At 41.5% G+C, this 20033-nt stretch overlaps 1 protein-coding gene and 1 long non-coding RNA gene across 2 annotated transcripts in view; one reads left to right on the forward strand and one right to left on the reverse strand.

The window, feature by feature from the left end:
• Positions 1 to 20033, forward strand: part of EPDR1 (ependymin related 1) — a 34030-nt gene that overhangs the window by 3881 nt on the left and 10116 nt on the right. The window lies entirely within an intron of this gene.
• LOC308062230 overlaps positions 2688 to 20033 on the reverse strand; it is a 337663-nt gene continuing 320317 nt past the window's right edge. Inside the window, exon 2 of the long non-coding RNA XR_013927515.1 lies at positions 2688 to 17329. This is a non-coding gene — a long non-coding RNA (uncharacterized lncRNA). The remainder of the gene's footprint in view (positions 17330 to 20033) is intronic.

Genomic DNA, 20033 nt, shown 5'->3' on the forward strand with positions numbered 1-20033 from the left:
TGCCTGCTGCGTAGAGTTACGTCCTTTTGTGCTCTCTGTATATTAATACTTCCTCGCTCTTCTTCAACCCTCTATTGGCCACCATCTCAGGACACTTCACAGAACAGGTAACAGTCATCAGCATGGCGTTGCCTTTGGGGCAAAAGTGTTTCATTTTACGGTAACATCTATGGGTTCAGATTTGAATATGACATCACTGCAAACTGGTGAGAAATTCTGGCACTACAAAGGGCTAAACCCAAAATCCTACTGACTGAATTGTGGCCAGAACTTCATGTGTCCTGCCATCACCTTTCATTTTCTTGGAGAAACGGAGCAAGAGGTGTACTGCCTAGTACTGCTGAAGCCAGTCAACAGGCATTAGTGCTCAATTCTGAAGGAAGAAAAGCATAAAGCGGGAAGCGGAGCAGAAATCACAGGGGTGATGGTTGAAGGCTGGGGTGTTACTTGTCACATACCATATTCATAGAGTTCCACTCTTATCTTCCATACCGTTTTTCACTGAGTGATTTTCAGGGGAGGACCAGTAATAGTTTGTCCTATGAGAAATGCAGTGGTGGGGAGAAAAGAATTGTCATGTGGTCAGGAAAGTCGGTAGGAGGAAGAAGATTCATTTGTCTCTTGTATGTGTGTATTTTAACAGTAACCTCTATGGGCCGTTGCGTAGTGTGCAGCACATTGGGGTGCCTACATATTTGAGACTTCTAGAGTTCTTGTCTTAACAACCGTACCTGCAGAGCAGAAAAACAACATGTAGATATCACATCAGTGTTTATTTAAAACCAGAACTGGATGTTGGTAATTTTTTTGTTTGTTTGTTTCAATTGTATTTGCAAAAGACAGGCACAGACAGATAGGGGCAAGATTAACCTCTTTACCTGGCAACAAAAACTGCTAGTACAATAGAGGAGCAACAAAGCTGTGTTTAGAGAAATACGTCTGTTATTCCAGCAGGCTGTTTGCATGCATGTCTCAATCCCTGTCCTTGACTGAAGAGAAGCAGCATATGGTCAGGTGCAAGTATAACAACATTCATCTGGGGAAGAGGTGATGACTTTTCAAAATAAACAGTGTGGGCATGCGTGTCTGACTTATCTCAACTACTTCTTAGTTGTTTTAGGATGTGTGATTGTAAAGGAAAAAACTGCGGTGTCTGAACTATTAAAATCATATAATCCATCCGTTCTGTGGTCATTATGGTGACTCAACAGGCTAAGTATTGTGCTACGCTGAGTGACTGCAAATTTGTTTCCCAGACTTGGTTTTGGGAGTGGTTTCTACAGTTTAACGTTTAGGGGAATGAATGATGGTCATGGGTACAATTTTCAGAATTGGCCAAGTTACTTGGGAATCCAAGCCCCATTTTTCAAGATTATGTAGAGCGTACAAACTTCTGAGACCCTTAATTTGCAGTGAAACATAGAATTGAATTTTCAGCAGTTTCTCTAAATCTAACGCAAGTTCTTGGGATCCAAAATGCTTTATGAGATGCTGTGTATATAAGTCCAGTGCTTCATAAGCTGCTGTGTATATAAGTCACTTTTGAGAATAAGAACTAATGGAAGGTACTCAAACCTCCTGCATTTACTTTCCTCCCATAGGTGCCAAGTTCTTTCAGGTGTCTGCTTCTGGTAATGACTGTGAGTTTGGAAAGGTGACCCTGGAAAGCTGTTGCGACGGATGCAGGCTGGCAGGCAGATGCTAGGCAACAGCCTGAAGCATGCAGCAGTTATTCTAGTGAGAGTTGTGTGATGTTGGGGTACAGAGGACTGGCTGTACAAGCCTCAACTTTTGCGTTTCCATCCTAAGCTGCTTTAAGAGTAAGTTTACTGAGTCCCTCAGTGATGCTTGCTGCCAAGGTGGCCAATTCCTTGGAGAAGAACAGTGTACAAGAGGGAGCTGTGGTCCATGAGAGCTGTCTGGAGGAACATCTCATCTTGCCCAGACTGTTTGTTTTGTTTGTTTCTGCCTATGAGAGGCAACAGCCATTTCCCTTTCCAAGTTCTTGATCTTGTTGGAAGTCAGCCAGGCTATAGAGTTCAGGGAGGGAGCGAAGCCAATTGCCTTCCTTGTTACAGGTGGGCTGGGTGAGAAGAGATTAAAGCACGGCTCAGGGGACACAGTTGAAAGTCTTCAGCCTTCAAGCTACAGCACTAACAAGCAAGTGAACTCTTTCAGAGGAAGCTGGGAACTATTGGGCTAGCAATGCTTTTCCTGTCTTGTGTTTTAGGCTTTTGATAATTCCCTTGAACAGCAGCATCTTTGTCAGAGTTGGGGGGGAGGGGGGAGGAGAAAAAAAAGAACCTGAGTATGAATAAAGCAGATCCGTTGCTTTGGGATGCTGTATTCTGTTTAGTGTAGTGTTCTCAAAACCCTTGTTTTTACTAAGTACTCTGGAGCCATTTCATATGCTACTGAAACTCAGCACCCACCCAAACTGCAAAAAATAAACTGGCTCTTAAGTTAGAGAGAGCAGGATCCACGAAACCCTTTAAAGCTGGAGAGAAAATGTAAATAAGCAGTGTCAAGTGACCCCAAATTGATAATTTGCTGAAGTGCTGGTTGGTATACTTAGAAACCACTGTCAGACACTCAATGGGGTCATTACTATGACATCCACTATAGATATTGTTGACTGGATGTTCTTAAAAAAATAGAAGTTCTCATCAATAAGTTTTGTTTTTCTAAAAAAACATTGTTAAATGATAGCCACTGGAACTGTATTGCTATTGATACTAGTGTATATTGGCTCAAGCCTTTTATCCATCTGAATCCTTTAAATTTGGGGAATACTTGCTCCCCCTTATCATCTCTTCTTTGTCTATTTGAATTATGTGGAATAATGTGCATTTGCATTGAAACTTATGGCTCATTTTGTACTATCAGCCATTACAGTGAAAACTTAAAGCAAGACCAGAACTGCACTGAAGATATAATATGCCTACATTTCTGTATCTTCTACCAGAGGACCAGTGTTTTCACATTTTCACAAGATAAATCACTGTCATTTTTATTCAGGGATTTTTTAGCTTTTTTTTTTTTTTTTTTGAGACTTAGAGTGTAGATTAATAGAGAGAGATTCAAGTTCATAATTTGTTCTGTGCCTGCAGACAGCACACAGACAGTTGATGGTGACGTGATTGCACAGCTAAACAAACACAATGAAAGAAATCTTTATATTCATGATCTTAACTTGGGATTCATTCAGCTCAAGGCCTGACGTAATTCAGATGGCACAACTGGCAACATCACACCTATTCTCACAGGACCAAGTGCCATTTGTCTGAAAAAGTATCTCCTCTGAAGGTTAAACTATAATCTTCTAATTTAGGGCTGATCTTGCACTGCAGCGAGCTGAGAAGAAAACTGACTGTATATTGCTTTCAGAGAAATCTGAGGGATAAAAGCATGCAAAGGACACTTTAGCAGTTGATGCATTAGTCCTTCAATTGTAATCTGTTAAGTTAAGGATCCAGATCTCCTTAATGTAAAAGGGCCAGTAATTTAGAACTGATTTTGGTATTCAAGAGAGCATTTACTGAAATACGTCTAGAAACATGTCTGTTTGTGTGGTTAAGAACTTAATAAAGTTAATAACACACTATAACCCTTTAGAATCTTTCCCATCTGTAGGCTCTCCATATCTTCCCGTTCAGTTTGGTTCACTGCAGTTGCAGTGCATGACACGATAGGGTAGTTTAGGTCATGGTTTCTTCCCGAAGATGTGAATCCATCAGTTTGCTGTTGTGCTTGTAGCTGTCCCTGGGCTGAGTGGTTTGTGTTATCTGGGGTCCCTTCATTTCTGGGGGAGGGAATATGCTCCAGTACTGTCCCAGCAGCTGGGGAGGGGCTGTGGCATATTCCCAGGAGCAGGATTTAGGATGTACTACTGCATCCTGGAGTTTGGAAAGAGCTAAGATCAGGGGATGCACTGGATTGTTCAGTCCCATGGTTTATCTTCCATATGCAGTTGAACTGTATTTTTCTTGACATGCCAGAAAGAGAAGGGTTCTGAGTATGATGGCTGCGTATGTTACAGTTGAGACCATACTGAAAAGCTGGAGTTTGGGTTAACAAATGAAAGATTCTTCCCTTCCTTTTTGCTTACTTTAGTAACTCAGGGCTGCAAACTTAGTGGAAGTCGATGAGAATTTTGCCTTTGGCACAAGGATCTCATCCCAGGGCTTTACATTAAGTGCACATTTGTAACATACGTGGGAGGTATGTACAAGAAATGCATTTGCCTGTTTCCAGTTCAAACTTGGCCTCAATTCCTGAGGTTGATCCACACTGCCAAAACTGAAACCATCACTCGGCCTCTAGCTGTATTGGTGACAGCAATGGTATAACTGTAGCGGACAGCTTTTAGTGTTGTGTCATGTGAGTGGAATTGGAAGATGTAGTGATAAAACCTGTGCCTCTGAATCTGGTCCACACCCTGCCTCTGCTGGTACTTGCAAGGATGAATTTTAGTAGGTGATTGCCAGTTAGAGGAGAGGAAGTGTTCAGGGAAGAAGGCAGGATGTTTTAATTATAAGAACTTTTTTTTTTTTTTAACCTTCACTAATGTACTTAATTTTTGCACTACTGCTGTTCATTAGTTAGTATTGCTATTGATTTGTTCATGTGACATGAGAATTTATTGGTTATAAGTTAATTATTTTGTTCAGAGGATGCTCTTCTTGTGATTCTTTTCCTGTCAGAGGTCATCCTGCTCTGAAAATTTTCTTCTCCAGCTAGAGAACTGATTTGTTCTGTGTATCAACAAGCTTGTCCACTTATTAACTGTATGGGACAGGTTTTCAACTGCATCACATTTTCATAGACAAGTGAAGTCAGTGAAATGGAAATAATTTATGCCTTTATCAGTATGCCAGCTCATTAGCTGATGCAGAATTGAAAGGTTAGGATTCAACTATTCTTCCTTCCTCTCTGTTTTATTGAGCTGATGGCTAAACTTGACATGAATAGATATTTCAATCTAGGAAAGGAAAGTGGCATAAGAAATAATACCGAGTTATGCAGAAAAAGCATAAATAAACTTCTCTGTCACATGACATGGGAGAAGGTTAATTTAAAGGAGCTTTGGGAAAGAAGAATACTTGCCACAGTGGCCATGTGTCATGAAGATGTAGGAGTAGGAATAAGATGCATGTAAATAAATGTGTAAGATTAGAAGCTGATGCAGTCTTAGAAATTGACTATTGACAATACAGGGATGAGTACAGTAGAAAATAGGATGGGGTTTTCCTCTCAAGCCAGGACTTAGGCAACAGATCTGTGCAAAGGCTGGAGGAAAGAGTCTTTTCCCATGCCTGTCGTGCTAGGCCTGCTTTCTGGAGAAGTGGACTTGTGGCCGTCTGGCCAAGTGACTTTTGGGCTGTGGATCTGTGTAACTGCAGCAGCAGCAGTCCAGGTTCTAACCCTCATGTGGGCCAACTTCATCCCCATCTCAGATGACCTTCAGGTTGGCCTTCCCGGTAGATCTGCAAGGAATTGCATGCTTAGCAGCTTACCGAGTTCTCTCTCTCAAAGTATTTTCACCTGTTGCCGTTCTTAACTCAAAGGGGAAATTATTTTCTCTTCCAAAGTGTTTTTAAGGCATGGTATAGTGTCTGGTGTGCTGGGGAGGGGGTGATGTCTGAGTGGAACAGGGCTACCTTGTGCAATATTTTGGCTCTTCTAGAATAAGGACCATTATGCCCGGCATGGCGTTGCATAACCTGAAGGTACCACTGGCCAGTGAAATTTCTCCTCATCCTTGCCAAGCAGACCTGTTTCTTTCAGCTGTTTTTGTTTACTGCCTCACTTTTATGGCCCTGGGGGAGATGCATGTGTGCTGACAAGAGATCATAGATTCCACAGGGAAACTGTGTGTCCCCCCGACACTTCAGAGGACAGCTTTTTGCCTCTATCGTGGTCACTCTGTGATACCTGGGTCACAGGTCAAGGACGGGATTTTCTGCCACGAGTTTATTCCCATGCATAAAAGTACAGAAGGCTCAACATGTGAGACAGTCCTTGTTTCCAGTAGTGTATTAATTTCCGGAGTTGGTACCTTTTATACTTTCATACCCAGGAGTAAATTAGGGGTTTCCAACAGCAGCATAACTGTCCTTGTCCAAAACGTAATTTATGACAGGTGGTAGTAAGAAAGAAAGAATCACTTGTTTTCATCTGAACTTGTCCTTCTTTTTTCATCTTTTATAAATATAGATCTTTGACAAACATTTTTTTGAGAATCATTTTAATCATTCTTTTGAAGGTCATGTGCACACATTTGACTTTATGTCCCACTTGGTTATTAAAAGATGCTTCCCCTGTACCACAAAAAGTGAGTAAGATAAGAGTAATTTTTGCAATTCTTGCATTAGTGACATTTCTACAGTCAGTACGGCTGCTCCCATAACTTAGCAATGACCATATTTTTGCTTTTTCAGATTTTGCTTTCAGATTTTCACGATTTTCAGAATTTCTGGCATCAGAACATGAATTTGGCAGGCACTTTTCTCTTGTATAGTGCTCACACTGTAGTTATTATGATTTTTCAGTCTTTGGCTACTGAGATTTCATATGTCTTGGGAGCTACTTAGCTATTCATTCCATGAAAGCCTATTTTATCCCTTTCATTCCTTATGAAATTTACCCTTTCATTCTGGCATCATCCAGACTCTATTTTGTGGGCCAAATCCATCCCAGAGGGAACTTGCATCCAGCCTTCTGCCTTTCCCTGCTGAATAGCTCCTTGTTGTTCTAATAATTGCCTGGCACTTATCCCCCTGTGCTGCCACCCCTGTTCCGTGTCAGAGGAGCAGAAGAGACGGGATGCATAGGTTGGAAATTACTGCAGTCAATCATGCCTGTGGATGAGGGTCAGTGGTATGCACTACCGTGTTGGAAGAGTAATGGAAAAATCACTGGCAATATGTGCAGATGCCATACGGCATGTGTACAGCTTATTTCTCCTGCATATAAAACAACGCAGGGTTGAGTGATCTTGGGACATTAATAATTTCTTGTCTGATAAAAATAACCTGTAAGATTCTGGCAGATAAAGAGATTTGGATTATTAGATATCATTGATGCCAGATTATTCTGAATCTGGAGCTTTGTCTGTTTTTTGGTTTTGGTTTTTTTTTTTTTTAAATAAAAAAAGAACATTTCAAAAATTAATAGAAATACATGTAGAACTGCATAAGTGTCTGATTCAACCCAAATGTCCCCAAAAGCCATCTAAAAGCTACAGGTATAAAAGCGCATAAAGTTTGTAGAATTCTGGAGGAATAGTAAAAATTTCAGTTGCTGCCTTCTTTTGGATCTTAGAAGGCTGTGTTGCTCTAGCTCTTCCCTAAATTATAAGCAAAAGTAATCTCTTCGTTGCAGTTGAAATTGTCTTTTAATATGAAATATCCGAGAAGTGGCTTATCTTTAAGTTCATTAGACTCATTTGCCCGACTCAAATGGAAGGTAATATTGCATACTTAGTAGATACCTTATTTTCTACATGTATTATTTATCCTGAGGACAGTTCATAATGAAATGTAATATTGTGACTGATAGCAAAACAATGCAGAAGACCAAAATTACCACATGTATTGCAACATCCCGTATCAAGGCTATTTATGATGAACCTTGTTTCTTTACTCCATTTAAAAAATAACATTGTAATAACGCCCTGCATATTTACCTTTTGGTTGGTTGAATAGCTCACAAGTAATTTATTCCAAAAATGGCTTCACTGACCCCTGTTGATTGACTTGTGCAGTAATGTGCTCTTCAGAATCTGCTCCTGTATAGCTATTGCCAAATACTATTTCATATTTTGGAGTGTATGTTCAAAACACACTGTCAGCTGCTTTAGTGGAGTTAGCAGTAAAGCAGGAAAAGTTTTATGACATCTATAACTAATATCTCGGTTTGTCTGTTGGGAGCAAACTATTTTCTAATAGATTTTTTTTTTTTTTTAAGAACTGACTTACTTTTTGCTTAAGGCTTTAATGGTCTAAGAATAAACCCCCCCCAAAACACCACCACAAAATGGTAACACTTACCATCCAGATAAAGAACAGAAGCTTCTGCCTTTGTTCTGCTCTCTTCTTATTCTGAGCTTGGATCATTGCAGGAAAAAAAAAAAAAAGGGTGTAAGATAGCAATGACAACAACCACTTACAAGATCTTCCACTGAGATTTCAGTCTCTGATGTTGCTCATCTATTTCTCTGTCCTTTCTTCCACACTTAGCAACTTTTATCTGCTGTCCTTCTGTCAGCTCTTTGTGGGGATTCATGGTGAGATTGCTGCTTCATCTGAGAATCAAGTGGTTCAGCAGATAAGAGGGTTCCTAAAAATGTGGTGTGCTTGGCATTTGCCATTTATTTTGGTGGAAACCCTACATGAGAAAGCTGGTGTGAGACCTGTATGAAGTTTAGCTGGGAATTTCTCCTTAAATAGTCTGTCTGCCTGGAAACCTGCTGTTTGTATGTTGTTTCAGAAATTAATGTTTCTGAGGGGCAACAGCCAGATTTTCCCCAAAGTTTTCCAAGGGCAGTTTTGTGCATGGCAGTGCGAAAGGCTTTTGAACACTCACATGAAGCGCAGAGTTGATACAGTGAACTCAGCAAAGAAAGATCTCATTTTCATTCTTTCAGTATCTCCTAATACCATTTGCAACTGTGGTTTTATCATATTCAGATACTTTTCTTGCCAGGAAACTTATGATTCTGCCATACTTTTAGGCAGCCAGCACTGGAAAGTTTACTCACGCTATGCAGTTATGGTAATTCTCAGAGGCTGTTTGTTATTTGGAAAGCAGAGTTCCATACAGGATGAGGAGTTCTTACTACAATTAGTTCCCAAATTAATGTATCACTATTTAGTTAGATCCAGATTTGTTGGCCTACATCTTCTGTACAAGAAATAAATTTCTCTTTTCTTCTCTGAGGTGGCATCTGGGAACTTGGATGCCTCCTTGTATTACTTTAAATACCTGGGCACAAAAATGTACATGGATTGGCAAAGCCAGACTGGTTTGCTACCCTACCTGTCCAGAAGAGAACAATAGGAAAAAAATTGGGTAATGTGCTTGATAAACTGTGAAGGTGTGTGATGTCTCCTGTACTTTTTTATTTAAAGTATTATTTTATTAAAGTATCAGGGAGAGTAAAAGGAGATAAGGGTGTCAGAGTGGAGACCCCCCTTTCATTTTTTTTAACCCCCTTTTTATTGAAGAGTGGAAATGTAAGGGACCATCTAACTGCCTCAACATAGTAGAAGATGAAAGACTTGCTATTTTTTTTTTAACTTATCTTCAGGTCTGCCTGTCTCCAAAACCAAATGTAAGCACATAGATATTGATTCTTACTACACTGATACATATTCTTTGTTTATTGACATATTTATCTTAATTTTTCATTAGTTACATTGCCTGTAAAAGCAGGTGATTTCACAACATACATACCTCATAGGCAGGTTATTTCAAGTTCCAAAATCCTTAATGTAAATAATCTAGTCTTCTGAAATAGAAAACAGTTAGCCATAAGAGATGGAGGCAAAATTAAGTGTAATTCAGATACATTCAGGTTACCTAGTCTGTCACATCGGTTGTGCTTAATATAGTCGTCAGGCCAAAGTGATGTACAGTCTGGCACGAAGGCACGAGCTGCCATTTAAGGCACCACCAAATGTAGGTACCACAACTGCTTAGTTGGAGTCTGGCAAAGGGATTCATGGTGGGTCGACTGGGATCTCCACTCTTACCAGTTTTTTGAAGGCTAACACGTCTGAAACACAGTTTGGTTCTCTGAATTTCCTTCCTCTGAAAAAATGGAAAAATTCACTTACAAAACTTGTATTACATCTCTGCAGGATATGTATGGTAACTGAGATGCTTATATACCGTAGCGATAGTAACTATAAACATTGTTCAATGTGTTCAATGTCCTTTGGATTATTTTTTTTTAAACCATGGAAGCGTTCTTTAAATATCCACTATTCTCCTCTATGTTGGGCTAATAAATTATCTACTGTTTGCAATTGCTGCCCCCATTTATAATCAGTCTGGTCTTTGTAATTCATCCCCTCCCAATTATTCAAATACAGTTTCAGGCTGTAAAAATCCATAGATCATTTTTGTATTTTTAAAATGTCACTTAAAATATTATGAAAAGAGGACATCTCATCATTACAATATGCATATGATGTTTGCAAGGAAATGAGTGTCAGGTATGAACAAGCATCAAATAGAAAGACAAATACCTGCTTAAATCATTCGCCCAAACTGTTTATACTGAAGCAGTGTATGTAGAAATTCAGCTTTCATAGCAGCCTCCAGCTACAATGCACTTGAGATACACCTGCTGTAGAGGGCTGGGGCAGGCAGTGACAACATGGGGCTTGGCTGGTGCAGAAGAGACTTTTTCCTTGCTCTGCTCCTCTCCTTGCTTCAGCAGCAAGCGCAGTGACTTGATGGAGGGTGGCTGGCTCTGCTGGGAAGGGCTGACCCATGCCACTGGGAACACTGTCAGGAAGGGGACCCGCGGTAGCCCAACAGCGCGTCTCTGGCCAGGCAGCCTCCTGCCTAACACGTGGCAGCACTAATAAGCAGTTTTCTGGAGGAGGTGGACTGTGTTGTCACGACGAGTGTGTTATAAAACAGCCTTTGCTTGCTGCCCTGTAAGGCTGTAAGGATAGGTAGGATTTCCAGGGTGAGAGAAGTGATCACACAGGTCTCCTCTTTGGACTTGCTCAGGGCTTTGGGCATACCTCCACACAGATACTTTTCGTAAGAAGCGATGAGCAGCAGCTGAATCACTGTCTTGGCCAGAGTGAGTCTCCTCTATGATTTTTTACTCCTTAACAGCTCCCTCCGAAATCACCTCCCTATTCCCTGAATAAGTCCAACTACAGGGTTAATGCAAAGCAGAAAACCTGCATGAGCAAGTACCCCAAGAGATATAGCAAACAAGAAAACAAAAAGCCATGACAGCCAGGATATTCAAAAGTCAACTTAAACTTGTGGAAATAAATTTTGGGGAGTTGAGAGTGTGTAAAACATTTTATGTTTGCCTTCCAGCATCCTCAGGTTGCCCATTTGAGGTAAGTTGATGGCTGTGTCAGGTTTTAAACATTTTTCAGCTTATTTTTTCTTCTAAATGGAACAGGTAATAAACACCTGACGTAACATCTGTAAGAATCAGTGAAACTTTTATGGCTGATTTCACAGGGGTTTGGGTCAGGTTGATGTATAATTTTGGAGAAGGAGTTATACAGCCAGATTTATCTCTTAATTACATAGCTGGCAGGTGGCAATTGTAAACAGCGGCAGTTACATGAGGATCTGCTGTTAGGATGTGGAAAGAACAATTGTCTCTTGACAGCCAGGGGTAGCATGAGAGATGGGAGGGAAAATCCGATGGGCAGAAAAGGGATTTCTGCTGATGCATTTCTCTGGAGAGAGAATTCAGGAGTTTCTTATGCAGTCTTTGAATAGAAACAAGGTGTCTAGTAACGCTGGGCACCTTCATTTTTTCAATGGTTGCGACGACACCCTGAGTTTTAGAAAATACTGAATATTGTCTCTCTGAAAATCTGCCGTTTTCAAGTATCTCCATGTTGAACATCCAAAATATAAAGCTGTTCAAAATCAGTGGTCAGTTTTGAAAGTCTTGCCCATTAAATGTATCAAATAACACAATTAAAAACAGCAAAATACTACAGTATGCGTATGTGAGACACTGTGTAAATTTTAAATAATTATGAAGTCATTTGTACTTTAAAAACAAGAGTTATTTTCATACTTGTTATGGTTATAGGAATGGTAAAGGAAGATAATTCTAGCATGTAAAAAAGTTCTGAATTCATATTAATTAAGAAAAGCTGAAAGAAAACTATGGCTCCCTGGCAGTGTATGTATGAACACTGGGCTCTGTGTCAGGAAAACACCCCAAAATTGGGCAGACTGTTTGCTAAAGGCTTCAGTTTGTATTTGTGTCAGATGCTAAATGGTAAAGCTATTTCTGTCATGTTTTAAGCAGCATGGGTAGTCTAAACATGTTCAATAGGTCTAGTGACCTTTTCCTGAGTAATGGAAAACTTTCAGCTGTGCCAGTGCAGTATATTTATACCAATATTATTTACAGGTCTTGCCCTCCCTGCTACTGCTTCTTAGAACTGTCCTTGAATGAAAAATAAATGTGTCAGGTTTTAATACAATTAAAATGGCTATAAACATTCTTAAAAATAGAAATGTATCCTTAGCCATGCTTCCTTTAGCTGATTGCTGTGTCTTCAGCAGCTGTTGGTTTTGTGCTGGACAAGCAGATAATCTATGAAATATTCTGCATCAAATACACCAATGTGTACCCTAAAGCAAATACTTAATAATTTGAAGAGAAAGGTTTTGAGATTCGTATTCATCTATTAATTATTCCTGTATTTCCAGTCCAGCTGATTATTTAAGAACATACTGAGTTCTGCCAGATTCTGGTAATGCGTCATGGATGTTGCTTACAGAGGGTTCCTACAAGCAGTGTATGTGTGCTGACTGCTGAAAGTCCCCCAAAAAGTCAGAGAAGTTGTGGGTTACTGGACAGTTGTAAGAAAAAGCCCAGTAACTCAATAGAGGACCAAATAAACAAGTTTTGTGAAGAGCAGTTTTAACTGGTAGTTCAACCTTTTAATTATTCCCTGATACATGCTGAGCATGTATCATTTGAATCCTATCTCCCTGGTCCTGATTTTAGACAGTACTTGGCTTTAACTCCATCAGGCACTGATAACAAAGTGGTGGTGTAATTAGGATTAACTGTAAAAGCAAACAGCTGAGGATCATCAGTGTGCAGGAGATGGCACCATCCTTCAAATCCCCAGGCTCCCCGTGTGAAGTAAGATGAAGACTCAGCCCTCTGCTGAGGCTCCTCAGAGAGGAGGCAGAGTTGCCGCTGTTGCTTTTGAGAGGTCTCAGAAAGCGATCCCCGAAGGTTGTTCACCACCTTTGGGCAGGTAACAGTGCCAAGGATCCAAGACAGAGAACTGATAATGTCAGAACTAATTGCTTAAGGTTGTCTGTTACCAGAAGAGATGAGCAGCCATCGGTATTCTCTCATCACCTACATGTAAGGCTGGGAAGGTATCCGAGTCGCCATATAACCTGCTCCTCCATCCTGGAGAAGCAAAGCTTTATTTGGGATGTCTCTGACCCCTGGTTTTCTTACTGGTTCTTGTAGAACCTGGAATGTAAGAAGACACACACACAAACGTTTTCAGACTATCTTGTAAGTAAACCCTCTTTGCTTAAAATGATGCTGTTTTCTTCCAGTGATACCTTCAGGTAAGATGGGGAACAATTGGCATTCTTTTTTAGCCTTTTATATATTGGACAGCTTATTATGTGTCCTACCTCAGCCTTCTGTTTGTAAATAAACATGCTCAGTTTCTTCATAGGTCCTGTTTATTAAATATTGCACCATTCTTGCTTTTCTCTGGACTGTATCTTGACTGTTTGTTCCCTTAAGAGTGGCATCCAGAACCAGGAACAGCGTTACCTTTCTGACCTCATCAGGGCTAAGCAGAACAGAATAAATGACCCCTCTAATTGACCCAGAACCATAAACTTGCCTTTCTAAATCATTACACTGTACTGTACCACATCTCAATGGATAAGTGTTCAAAGTGCCATTTGCTTTATAACCACTGAGCAATTGACATCTGTCCCTAATATGTTTTCTCTCACACAGACATTACCTTCTTTCCTGTAATCCTTTTATTTTGCACACTTTCAGTCTGCTCTACCTGGATTTTTAACACGCCAACGCTTTGTATTTGAATCCAGTCACTAATTTACACACTTGGCAACCAATATTACATTTGATTGATAGCTGCTGAAGGCAGAAGAAAAAGACCTGCACAAAGACTTCTGGATGAAATGAAGAGGTTGTTTTTACATCAGAGGTGGGGAGGGAGAATGAAGTGCAATGCCAGGACTTCAGGTTGCATTTTTTTCCAGTGAAGTGAATCTCCAACTTTCACAAAGTTTCTTTAAAAATAAGCTATACTCAAATTTTTGGATAAAGATGTTAGAAAGTTAAAGTGTACTTAGCTTTCAAACTGTGTTGTTTGATTATCCTAGCTGGCTTGACTTCCAAACTCCCTTGAAAACAGACCTGGTGTTTTTTTCATATTTTTACATTGGACAGATACCTGAAAGGCCTGAATCATCCGTCTTAAGGAGATCATTGCGGATGGGAGGTGGAAATCATTACATCTTGGGGCAGTAATCTGGTACAAGCACATATCCTCACAAATTTTTCCAGGGAATATTCCATAGTGAAAGAAAAGTTTGCTTTATCAGAATAGGGACCTACTCCCCATGTGTTCCAAAGGGCAATCTGTGCCTCAGACTTCTTCATGATTACTTTTTGTACAGGAATGGATACTGAAGAGCAACTAACTGGCCAAGTATACACATGATGGGATTTACAATCTCAATGAAGAACAATATAGATCTGAATTTCTTACAGTCCCTATTCATGGTTTCTGAAGATCCGTCTCTGTTTTTACACAAAAGTTAAAATGTGTAAGAAGCTGCAGTGTCCAGTCCTAGCTGAAAAAATAGTGTTTATTTTTTATTATTCGTCTATTCCAAAGTAAATGTCTGGAAAAGTGAGATTGTTTAAGTGTAGTTATTTGTGATTAGGGACCTCGTTCTGCTATGCCTTTCTGATGTGTAAGATAGATATCATACTGAGGCAGAGCTAACATCCAATTTGATATCCTTTCTCTGAGCCTGATTCAGAAAGGTATGAAAACTCCAGATAAATCTGACAGTTAGAATCACAGAATCATATAGGTTGGAAAAGACCTTTAAGATCATCAGATCCAACTGTTAGCTCAGGACTGCCAAGCTCATCACTAAACCATGTCCCTAAGCACCACATCTACACAGTTTTTAAACACCTCCAGGAATGGTGATTCCACCACCTCCCTGGGCAGCCTGTTCCAATGCTTGACAACACTTTCAGTCAAGAAACTTTTGCTAATATCAAATCTAAACCTTCCCTGGCACAACTTGAGGCTGTTTCCTCTTGTCCTGTCACGTGTTACTTGGGAGAAGAGACCGACCCCCCTGACCCCCCGCCTACAGCCTCCCCTCAGGCAGCTGTGGAGAGCAACAAGGTGCCCCCTGAGCCTCCTCCTCTCCAGGCTGAACAACCCCAGTGCCCTCAGCTGCCCTTCATAAGACTTGTGCTCCAGACCCTTCACCAGCTTTGTTGCCCATCTCTGGACACGCTGCAGCACCTAAATGTCCCTCTTGTAGTGAGGGGCCCAAAACTGAACACAGGATTCGAGGTGTGGCCTCACCAGTGCTCAGTGCAGGGGAATGATCCCTTCCCCAGTCCTTCTGGCCACATTGGCCTTCTTGGACACCTGGGCACACTGCTGGCTCATGTTCAGGTGGCTGTCAGCCAGCACTCCCAGGTCCTTTTCCTCCAGGCATCTTTCCAGCTGCTCTTCCCCAAGCCTGTAACATTGGGTGGGGTTGTTGTGACCCAAGTGCAGGACCCAGTGCTGAGCCTTGTTGAACCTCATACAAATGGCCTTGGCCCATCAGTCCAGCCTGTCCAGATCCCCCTGCAGAGCCTCCTGCCGTCTAGCAGATCAACACTGCCCCTCAGCTTGGTGTCATCTGCAGTTACTGGGGGTACATTCAATCCCCTCCTCTAGATCATTGATAGAGATATTAAACAGGACTGGCTCCAGTGCTGAGCCCTGGGGAACACCACTTGTGACTGGCCACCAGCTGGGTTTAACTCCATTCACCACCACTCTTTGGGCCTGGCCATCCAGCCATTATTTTACCCAGACTACACCCATCCAAGCCATGAGCAGCCAGTTTCTGCAGGAGAATGCTGTGGAAGATGGTGTCAAAGGCTTCACTAAAGTCCAGGTAGACATCCACAGCCTTTCCCCCATCTACTTGAGCGGGTCACCTTGTCATAGGGTGAGATCAGCTTAGTCAAGCAGGACCGGCCTTTCCTAACCCCATGCTGGCTGATTACCTGGTTGTCCTGCACATGCCGTGTGATGGCACTCAAGATTATCTGCTCCGTAACCTTCCCTGGCACCGAGGTCAGGTTGACCTGTAGTTCCCTGGATCCTCCTCCCTGCCCTTCTTGTAGGTGGGCATCACGTTGGCTAACTTCCAGTCAACCAGGACCGCCCCGGTTAGCCAGGACTGCTGACAAATGATTGAAAGTGGCTCGGTGAGCACTCCCGCCAGCTCCCTCAGTGCCCTTGGGTGGCTCCTATCTGTTCCCCATAGATTCGTGTGTGTCTAAGTGCTGTAGCAGGTCACAGAGGACAACTGGTCTTACTATTAAAGACGGCGGCAAAGAAGGCATTAAGTACCTCAGCCTTTTCCTCAGCCTTTGTCACTATGTTTCCGCCCTACCCCCTATCCAATAAAGGATAGAGGTTCTCCTTAGCCCTCCTTTTGTTGCTGATGTATTTATAGAAACATTTTTTATCGTCTTACAGCAGTAGCCAGTATAAGTTCTAGTTGGGCTTTGGTCCTTCTAATTGTCTCCCTGCACAACTTCACGACATCCTTGTAGTCCTCCTGAGTGGCCTGCCCCTTCATCCAAAGGTCATATACTCTCCCTTTTTCTCCTGAGTTCCAGCCAAATCTCTCTGTTCAGCCGGGCCAGTCTTGTTCCCCGCCAGCTCATCTTTCAGCACATGGGGACAAGACCCACTCCTGAGCCTTTAAGACTTCCTTCTGGAAGAATGTCCATCCCTCATGGACCCCTTGGCCCTTCAGGACTGCCCCTCAAGGGACGCTGTCAACCAGGCTCCTAAACAGGCCAAAGCCTGCCCTCCAGAAGTCCAAGGTGGCAGTTCTGCTGACCCCTCTCCTTACTTCTCTGAGCATCGAGGGCTCTACCATTTCGTGATCTCTGTACCTGAGACGGCCTGTAGCCATCACATCACCCACCAGTCCTTCACAAACAGCAGATCTTGGGCTACTTCTTCCAACTTCATCGCTGCCTACCTGAAAAATCCGTAATGGAAGGTAATCTGAGGGCCGTACCAGGGTAGGAAGCTTTCCCTTCCTATCTTTAACCTGGGCCCCAGTGGGGCAGCAGCTGCCCTGAGCTGTGGGTCTGGTCCCATACGGGGCCTTCTGTCCCCTTCAGAGGGGGGTCTCCAGTGACCCTGCCTGTTTCACTTTACGGGGGCCTGGCCGCCATTGCTCTGGCTCTGCCCAGGCGCTGCCCTGTGAGCCGCCAGCTCCCAGCAGGTCTGTAGAGGTAAAATTAAAAACAGAGGTATGTCTTTTATGTTGGGTTTGGTTTTTTTTTCTTTTCTTGAGATACTCTCAGTCATTGTAACCATGATTTTTCTGGTGCTCTCTACATGTTAAATTTCTGCTTCCTTTTTCTTAATTTTTCCAAGCTCATAGGGTGCCTTAATATAATTGCACGCTCAGACAAGCATTTCCACCTCTCAGTTTAGAACATCCACTCTTTCCATTGAGTTATTTACTTCCCTTCTGTATATAGCACAAAGGGGATGAGAAATACAATAAATGATAATGTACCTCTGTCATTTCCCTCATCATTATTCTGTCCTTCCTAAACTCTTTAGCATATATTGAGAATCCTGGCCTTCCTTATTGTCTTTGGTCTCTAAGCCCTGCTGTGATTTTCCAGTGGCCTTTATTATTATCCTACTCAGGGCAGCAAGGCTTCACTGTACAAGACTTTTTGACAAACTCAGAACAGGAGAATAATCTCTGACCCCAAGTATATTTTGATATCAGGTGGTTCCACTGGTATACACCATATTCCCCAAGAGGTGATTCCATTAATTCATTGGAAAGCATTCTGGCATTTTGGCTGCATCTTCCGTTCCTTTCCTTTGGAGCTACCCTGTTGTCTACAGAGGGTTCCAATTCACAAATATACCGTTACTTACGGAAACACACAGATGCTTTCTGTTAAGGACAGTGCATCGTTTAGCGCCTTGCAAAACATGACTTCCTTAGACACAATGCTTTATTGTTTCCCTGAATTTCAACTTCAATTAAAATGCATTGTTCTCAGGGGTGCAACTTGGTGGACAGACTGATTATTATGGGGTGTCAAATAGCCAAAAAGGGACAGCAGGGGAAACATCATTCTTGCTGAAGAACTTAATTCCCCTTAGTATTTGCCAAACTAGCTAATGTAATTTATGGGAAAACAATTAAAAAAATAAGACGTTGCATAATTTTTTTTACTGGGTTTCATAATGGAAGTCATAAAAATATGTCACTCTTTAGCTGGTGTAGATTTGGCTTTCCAGCTTGTGATTCCTATATTTGAGGTTTTCTTTCTACACAAACCTCATAATTAACTGGACGTAAACTAGTTCTCTCTGCTTTGGAAACTGGTAGTGCTGTCAAAGTTCCTCATATACCTTGCTAATTAGATACCTGATACAGGGGGCTTCGTTCCCTTGAAAATAAAATAAGGGCTTTACAGTCTGTGAATGATTTAAGTCAGACTAAAAAATACTGCTTTTACACAATATCAGATTACATTTACTGTCACATGTATTTGCACAATACTGTATTTGTACAATATACCATAGTCCAGCACCACTGCCAAACATGTGAGATCAAATATGGTAAATTACTGTTGTTGTTGAGGTCTGATACACCAGAAGAAAAACACAAGCCTGAAATTACCGAAAACTTCATGGGAAAGAGGAAAGGAGTTCCCAGAAATACATTGAAAAACGAATGCTTCTCAGTTTTGAAATGAGCTTGCCAGAGCTTTCCAAAAGCAGATGAATGTTCTTGACCTGATGAGTGTTTATCAACTGTCTGCGTGTCTGCTTGGCAGCTTTGCTCCCTTGAAAATGTTCTTAATCTGAAGAGCTGAGAAGATGAGGTTTCGTAGTCATCCTTTGAGTAAAGGTTCCCATTCTCCCAGTACATCTTTCTTCAGTAAGAAATGTGTAAAAAATAGTGGTATTATTATTGGGTATGTTATTAAGAGGATACAAGGTAACTCAAGAATTATGTATTTGGATGTACCTGTCCGTGCACACCAGAACAGAGAATTTGTTTGGGATATTTTTAGTGAAATTTCTTCTAGTTAGAAGTGTTTTTAACTTCTTTCGCAGTCTTTAAAAATGCCTTTTTACAAACAGAACCGGCAAAGAATTAAGTAAGACCACAAAAGCAGACAGATGCTTCAAACTTTTAGTTAATCTCAAAAGAGAAAGCAAAGTTAGCCTTGGAATAATTGCAGCAACCTCAACTTGGTATCTTAAATAGCAAATACTGTTCCCTGCTGAGTAATACAATATCTCTGATACAAATCATACATGCAATTTTGCTTTCATTTTTCAATGCTTTTTACCACTTACTAGGTAATACAAGTCCTGGCTAACACGAGTAGGAGTTTTAAGGATACAATAGCTGCAGCTGGGAAAACTGAACCGGTTAGGTTAAAGCCCTGGATGCCTGAAACCCCGTATGTCTTTGCAGGAAAGGGAAGTCTTTTTTACAAGAACTATTGTTCCATTGTTTTGGGGGTTAGGAATTGTGGTTTTGTTCGTTGTTAATGCAATGCCTCACACAACTGGTTCTTGATCCCTGATTAGCGTCTCTTCGGTGCTACAGCAATCAAAAAATAAATAACAAGAATAACATTTTAAGGCTCCGGTCCTGTAGGTTACTTGTCCAAAGCCACAGAGCGAAATGATGCAGAGCCAGATATAGCACACAAGGAATTTCTTTTACCCAGTCTCAACCTCAGACCACTATTTTGCTTCTCTCTAGCAAATGACCTTGTCTAATGTGCTTCAATACATCACGCGGGTCTTGGCATGCCACTGCCAGCACCTCTGCTCCTCTGAGTCACTACAAAGGCAATTGGACAGCAAGCAGCTCCTTCCTTCTAGGTTTGACACTCACAAGGCAGCCTTCGGAAGTGCAGAAGTAAACCCTGGGAGTCATGCAGATGTGTTAGGTGATGGGCAGGCTGC

Source organism: Falco punctatus (genome assembly GCF_963210335.1).
Source record: "Falco punctatus genome assembly, chromosome: 4".
Classification (NCBI taxonomy): domain Eukaryota; kingdom Metazoa; phylum Chordata; class Aves; order Falconiformes; family Falconidae; genus Falco; species Falco punctatus.